This window comes from Papaver somniferum, chromosome 6, assembly GCF_003573695.1.
Source record: "Papaver somniferum cultivar HN1 chromosome 6, ASM357369v1, whole genome shotgun sequence".
NCBI classification, from domain to species: domain Eukaryota; kingdom Viridiplantae; phylum Streptophyta; class Magnoliopsida; order Ranunculales; family Papaveraceae; genus Papaver; species Papaver somniferum.
In genome coordinates, this window is record NC_039363.1 from 139,533,807 (window position 1) to 139,541,911 (window position 8,105).

Genomic DNA, 8,105 nt, shown 5'->3' on the forward strand with positions numbered 1-8,105 from the left:
AGCTTCACCATCATCCAGCTCCCTAGTATTTCCCTTTCTTGTTCTTAGCATCAACCCTAGGTGTACAGATAAGAAAGAGAAAAGCTAGGGCATCAGTAGACGCAATTGGGAGCTGTGGAGCAGAGGAGGAGCAGAGGGAACATCAACAGGGCATGGGTCGAGCTTATTCAGAAAATTGGTGAGAGAATTTGATTTTCCCCAAATTTAGGGTTTCGAATTAGGGTTTGTATTTTTTGTTGTAAACTATAAATAGGAACTGATGTGTAGAGAGAAAAACTGTTCTTGGACTAGCCAAGTTTCCACCCAAATTTGGGTTAGTGTATGTTTAATTTTAATGTTCAATTTCAATTTATCACTGTTACTGTTAGGGTTCTTGTTTGGCAAATTTTAATTCTCTGTTTATATGAAGCTCACTTTAGTTCACACATGTGTTCACTGTTTTGTCATGTTAGTTCACTGTTAATTTTGTCATGTTAGTTTAAATGCTCACTGTTAATGTTTAATTCACTGTCTTGTGATGTTAGTTTGATGGAATGCTAGGCTAGAAGCCTTTAAAGCACTGTTTTGATTGAGCAGTGGGGAGAAATTAGTGCTCATAGCAAGCTAATTTTCTTCCCACTCCATGTAATTGCTTAACTCTATTGCATTGTGTTATTTGAGTAGTGGGGAGAAACTAGTGCTCACTAGTGACAATGAGCAAGCTAGCTCTCTTCCCACTCTAAAAGAGTGCCTTAGTTTAGCTCCATGTTAGCTTACCATTTCCCCTGCCTTTGTGTCATTTTTACTTTGCTCCTTTGTTGTTTTGTCACTGTTTAGTTTTCATTAGCTTTGTTTTCTTGTTTGCATTGTTTTTGCCTTGTTATTTGCTTCCCCTCCTGCCCTGCAACTCTGTTGCTGCTGCACTGCTGTGCAATTTCTCTGCTGCAGTTGCTGTTGCAGCTCTTGCTCCTGCTGCAGCTCTTGCTCCTGCTGCTTTGCTTCCTCTGCTGCCTTTCTGCAGCTGCTGCTGCCACTCCTTGCCTTGTGCTGCTGCTGCAGTACTGCTCCCTTTTTCCCCTGCTGCTGCCTCCTGCCTCAGCTGCTGTTGCTGCTGCCAATCCACTTCTGTGGCTCTTGCACTGCTGCACTGTTTTTCCTTCTTCTTGGCCTTGTGCTGTTGTGCTGCTGCTGGTGCATGCTGCTCTGCCAAGTTTTTGGCGCCGTTGCCGGGGATTCGGGTTGTTTTCTCTGTGTTTTTTATTAGCTATTTTTGCATTTCACTGCATAGCATTTGCATCTGCATCTGCTTCATTTCATTTGCTGTTGGACCTGCTGATTCTGAACCTGTTTTTCCTTTGCTGGGACGCCACCAAGGAAAAGAACAAAACCCAACTGGGTTTTGCAACAATATCAGAGCAGCTGGGCTGTGCTACAAAGGTAAGCCTAAACCCCTTTCATTAAGAGAACCCACCTGTGGGCTTCCAAATTTCTTTAATTGTGGGCTTGTAATAATTAACCCAATTCTTTGGGCTTTTTTTTTCTTTTTGGGTTTGTAATAATTTATTTGTGGGCTTGTTTTTTAATTGTGGGCTTGTATTTATTTTGTGTGGGCTTGTTTAAATTTTTCCTTGGACTTGTATTTTGGACTCTGGGTGTTAAACCCCGAGCTGATAACCGATTGTGGGCCGCAGCCTTCCTTCCATTTCCTTAGAGGCTTGCACAGTGGGCTTGCTCCCATCAAAAACCAAATTTTACTTTTACTTTAAAAAAAAAAAAAAAAAAAAAAAAAAAAAAAAAACACCAAAATTTTCTTTTGCTCCCAATTTCAAAAACCAAAAAATTTCTCCCATAAAACCAAAGTTTTCCAAATGTCTCCCGACAAAACCAAATTTTTCCCAAAAAGTCCAATCCCATTAAAAACAAATTTTCTTAGTTAAAATTCCTTTTGTATATATTTGTGCTCATCCATTGTGACTCCGAATATGTTGGAGTTTTGCCTTGAATAACGGAGTTTTAATTCTGCTTTCGCCGAAATCGGGTATTCTCTCTCCTTTTACTCTACTCAGCATGTCCGTCCTTTCCATATGTTGCATTTTTTCTTTTCATATTTTGAAACATTGAGGACAATGTTTAGTTTAGGTTGGGGGTATAAAGTAGATACCATATAATTTGCCATATTGAAAACGAACTCCTTCTTTTTTTTTGAAAAATTGAAAAATTGAAAATTCCAAAATTAAAAAAAAATCAAATTCAAAAAAAAAATACAAAAATGAAAAAATCATAAAAATGGAGCTCATTTACCTGAAATGTTGACTCTTGTGCAAATATATTTATTAGGAGTCTAGTCTAGATATTTAGGCACCCTGATTCTAGCACTTCACATAGTGATAAGAAATTTGCACGCGCACGATCTCCCAATACATGTATGGGCCTCGATCTTCAAGGTGTTTGATAGGAAGTTACGATGCCAATCACTTAGAAACTGAACGAAACTTGACTAGCTTGTTCTTTGGTTGGTTGGGATAGAAGATGGAGGTTACATTAAGAAAAACAACCATCGAATTTAACTGGGTGCATCAAAAGGGCTACCTCTTTCAAAGTGTCATGTAATTTTTGTTTCTTTTTGTTATGTATCAAAAGAGCTACCATATGTAAAAATCAATTTCAAGTTCATTTGTCAAAAAAAAAAAAAAAAAATCAAGTATTTATCAATTCCATCATCTCTTGTTCCAAAAATAAAAAGAGAATTGTCAATGTAAATAAGAGTCATGTAAATAGTCTTTTGTTGTTTCGTTGTAATAAGCAAGGAGGGTGTATGCCATTGATGTACAACGCGAGAAATTGTGAAATACCTCCAACTCATTCACGATTCTCGTAAAGTCCGGACAGCTAGCTAGATTTCGACCTCAGTTCTTAGCCTGAGAAACTATCTCTTGGTGATTAGTAGTCATAACTTCAGATCTTTCTTTACACATGTGTAGATACACTTTACACTCTTATCACATGTCCTTATTTGTTATCAGTGCTAGGATTGTGCCTTGATAGCTAGATTGACATCTCCATTTTGCTGTGAGCTTAACTGTTTTGCACATGTCACGTTTGATGGAATATGAGCTTATATTTTGTCCTTAGGTTTTGTAGGCACACCTCTGGTAAACCTTCACGAGACTTCAACTCGTCCACTAGGGACACTTAGTGGTTTAAAAGGCTTAGTGCATACGCTAAATGCATTCGAGAGACCAGCGACAGTGGTATAGTTAGGATTTCCTTAGTTTTGTTTTACTTGAGGACAAGTAAAATTCAGGTTTGGGGGTATTTGATGAGTGCCAAATATTGTATATATTTATCCCTTTTTGTTGGCATTTAACTCATCTTTTGCGCATTAATTCTACATTTTATCCCATATTCTGTATTTTCATTGTTTTCAAGAATAAATATTTTTCTTACTTAATTTTGCATTTTTAGGTAATAAATAAAGTCTGGATGACTTGCGGAGCGGAAAAGAGCTGAAGAGTGGTGAAAAGCCGGAAGAAATTACGCAAGGAAGCCGCAAAGAATGGTGCGCACAAGTCCAAAAAGCTAGGAATGGGCTCAAGAAGGAAGAATTGTTCTTAAAGAAGATATGGGCTTGGCATACCCAAGGCCCAAATCCCTTACCCAAACCCATTTTCTATATCCATACCCGCCTCCATTCTCAGCCGTTAGATTGGATCCATCTCATCATCCAATGGTCGCTTCTTCATCGTGCATCAAAATCTGAAGTCCCTGCAAAACACCATAGTACCTAAATTCCAAGCCTTCAGATTAGATCACATTTAGATCCTACGGTCGCTTCTTTGCCTTCTCATCAAATCTAGATACTTCCGCTTAACACTACAGCACCTAACCTCGATCTTCGCCGTTAACTTTGTTGTATTTCACAATCCAACGGTTGAAGTGATTCATCTCTCATACCACCGTTAGATCTACCAACCATCTTCACATCCAACGCGTCCCCTCGCTAGACATCAAAGTTTGATGAACCCGCTAAACACCTTAGCCATCGAACCCATCGACCTCAAGCCAAACACCCTCTTCTTCCCAAATCATTTTCTTTCTTTCTTCTTCTCCTCCACCCGACAGTTGCAGAGCTGCAACTGCAACACCATGTACGCCACCACCATCTCTTCCATCACCACCTCGAGCTTCACCATCATCCAGCTCCCTAGTATTTCCCTTTCTTGTTCTTAGCATCAACCCTAGGTGCTACAGATAAGAAAGAGAAAAGCTAGGGCATCAGTAGACGCAATTGGGAGCTGTGGAGCAGAGGAGGAGCAGAGGGAACATCAACAGGGCATGGGTCGAGCTTAATTCAGAAAATTGGTGAGAGAATTTGATTTTCCCCAAATTTTAGGGTTTCGAATTAGGGTTTGTATTTTTTGTTGTAAACTATAAATAGGAACTGATGTGTAGAGAGAAAACTGTTCTTGGACTAGCCAAGTTTCCACCCAATTTGGGTTAGTGTATGTTTAATTTTAATGTTCAATTTCAATTTATGCACTGTTAACTGTTAGGGTTCTTGTTTGGCAAATTTTAATTCTCTGTTTATATGAATGCTCACTGTTAGTTCACCATGTTGTTCACTGTTGTTGTCATGTTAGTTCACTGTTGTTGTCACTGTTAGCTAAATGTTCATTTGTTGTTCCAATTCACTGTCTTGTGATGATTAGTTTGATGGAATGCTAGGCTAGAAGCCTTTAAAGCACTGTTTTGATTGAGCAGTGGGGAGAAATTAGTGCTCATAGCAAGCTAATTTTCTTCCCACTCCATGTAATTGCTTAACTCTATTGCATTGTGTTATTTGAGTAGTGGGGAGAAACTAGTGCTCACTAGTGACAATGAGCAAGCTAGCTCTCTTCCCACTCTAAAAGAGTGCCTTAGTTTAGCTCCATGTTAGCTTAACCATTTCCCCTGCCTTTGTGTCATTTTTACTTTGCTCCTTTGTGTTGTGTTCACTGTTTAGTTTTCATTAGCTTTGTTTTCTTGTTTTGCATTGTTTTTGCCTTGTTATTTGCTTCCCCTCCTGCTGCTGCCACTCCTTGCCTTGTGCTGCTGCTGCAGTACTGCTCCCTTTTTCCCCTGCTGCTGCCTCCTGCCTCAGCTGCTGTTGCTGCTGCCAATCCACTTCTGTGGCTCTTGCACTGCTGCTGTTTGCTTTGCTCTCCACTGCTACTTCAGTTCCTGCAGCCCAAAGCTCACTTCAAAAGTTGAGCCCAATCCAATCCAGGCTTAACCAAAGGCCCAGGTTCTTGACTGAAACAAAAGCCCAAGGTTTAGTTCACTGAGGCCCATTGCATTAAGGCTCAAAGCCCAGTTTAGGTTAAGGTTAAAAAACCCAATCCAATTAACTGTGGGCTTAATCAAAAGCTTAAGTTTAAGGCCAAAGCCCATTTACAATTCATTTACACTTGGGCTCAGTTCATTTTATTTTTGACAAACCCACTAAGCCCAATTCATTCAAAGGGCATTCAAACCCATTAGTACTCAAAGCCCAATTAAAGCCAAAAGGCTTCTAAGCCCAAAGCAAACTAGAAACCCAATTAGCTAAAACACTTCCGAAACACACCCAATCTCTGTGGATCGACCCGTACTTGCACGAGCTACAACTGACGACCGTGCACTTGCGGTATTACTGTAGGTCCCCGTTTTTATCGCTCATTTCTACACACCCCTCCGGACCTGCCACCATGCCAACCACACCTCCGCGCCAAAGGCATACCATGACAGCCGCACCACCATGCCATGGCGGCCATGCCTCCAAGCCGTTGGCTTCCAAACGAAGGGTTGCAACAATCGATGGCTACCCTTCCTTCTGAGATGCAAATCTCAGCCGTACAAGTTCGCCACCAAACGCATGGCAACTTCTGGCCCAATGCCAAATTCCACGGTTTATGCCAAAACCCTAATTTGGCCGCGCCTAAAACATGCCAAAGCCATGCCGGCCATGCCTCCATGTCGCTGGCTTCCAAACGAAGGGTTGAAACAATCAACAACTACCCTTCCCTATGAGATGCAAATCTCAGCCGTACAAGTTCGCCACCAAACGCGTGGAAACTTCTGGACCAATGCCAAATTCCACGGTTTATGCCAAAACCCTAATTTGGCTGCGCCTAAAACATGCCGGCCATGCCTCCATGCCGCTGGCTGCCAAACATAGGGTTGCAACAATCAACGGCTACCCCTCCTCCTGAGATGCATATCTCAGCCGTACAAGTTCGCCATCAAACGCATGGCAACCTCTTGGCTGCGATGCCAAAACTCCGCGGTTTGTGCCAAAACCTAATTTGGGCCACGCCAAGAGCATGCACGAGCCATGCTGGCCATGCCTCCATGATGCTGGCTGCCAGACCTAGGGTTGAAACAATCCGAGGCTACCCCTCCTTCTGAGATGCAAATCTCAGTCGTAAAAGCTTGCCACCAAACCAAACGATTTGTGGCAACCTCTTGGCTGCGATGCCAAAATTCCGCGGTTTGTGCCAAACTCTAATTAGGCCGCGCCAAGAGCATGCACGAGCCATGCCGGCTATGCCTCCATGCCGCTGTATTTCAAAAGGAGGGTTGCAACGATCAACGGCTACCCCTCCTCCTGAGACACGGATCTCAGCCGTACAAGCTAGCCTCCAAACCACACGACTTGTGGCAACCTTTTGGATACGCTGCCAACTATTTGGTCACGGCACCCTAATTGGCCACGTCAAGAGCATGCGTAAGCCATGCCAGCACCGTGGCCACGACACTGGCTACCAACGAAAGGTAGCCACAATCAACGACTACCCTTCCTCTCAAGATGCAAAATCTCGGCCGTCGAAGCTCGCCACTGAACCGGAAATCCTCTCAATTTTAACTTGCCAAAAAATAGCAACATGCTACACGTTTTTGACGAAAACACTCGAGACATCAAGACATGTCACAAACTGGGGGATGCTCATCAGGGTATTGGTCTGGCGGTTTACAGCGTGCGGCGTGCAATACCCCCGTTACAAGAAAGTGTCATAAGAGTAAGGCGGTTATTAATGACAAGAAATAATGGTGAAACATATCCTTCATTATGGAAACATCAATTCCAGGCGTTACTCGTTACCATTCTCTTCCATTGCTCAACCGTTTCCACTTCTTACGAGGCCAGGGTACGTTTTGTTGCGACTTGTATAAATAGGTCTCACCTATTTCCACCAAACAACAAGTTTTTGGTTAGGGGGAATACAACATTCAGAAATCACTTGTTAGCTTTCCCATCTGTTAGCTTTCCACTTTCTGATACAAGTCGTCAAACAACTACTCTTCCAGAATCAACTATTCTGGTCCCAACACTCTCTTCGCTTCCCTCCCTAAGACCAACCTTTCTCCTTCACTTGGTGACAGAAGCAAGTCTGGAACGGTCATTTCTTGGTTTAGGCCGGATTTGTACAGATTGATCTCTCGAATCAAAGTACTCCCTTGCAGTACATTTTTTAGGGTTTAGACTCGTTTCTCACCCACACACTCGAAATTACCAAAATCAGCAGAAACTGTTTTCACCCTCAAATAATTATAATGCAAAATAAGTTATAAGGGAATTCAATCCTAAATAAGTTCGCTAACTCAAGTTAGTAAGTCCACGAACTCAGATAAAAAAAGACCATAGAAGAATTTTTCTTGTATTAAATTCGAAAATTCACCTTGAAAAGACGAAGGTACACAAATACACCATAGCCTTTAAATTATCCGCCTATAAGTCCTATTATCGAAAGTGATTGTCTGTGGACAAATTCGAGACAATACTACAAATCGTTATTCACATTTTGTGTGATCGTTTCTGGATACGAGATCGAGACAATACAACAATCAAAGTGTGATTACTTGATAATAGGTTCGGACTTAACCAAACTCTATAGGATCACCATCAAGTAATACGGAGTTAACGTCTGTGTATTTTACTTTTAATTTTAAAAAACAATTATAATTGCAGAAATAGAAAAGTAAAAGACACAACAAGATTTTGTTAACGAGGAAACTGCAAATGCAGAAAAACCACGGGACTTAGTCCAGAATTGAATACTCTCATAATTAAGCCGCTACACAAAATCTAACAAACTTGTTATAGTTGA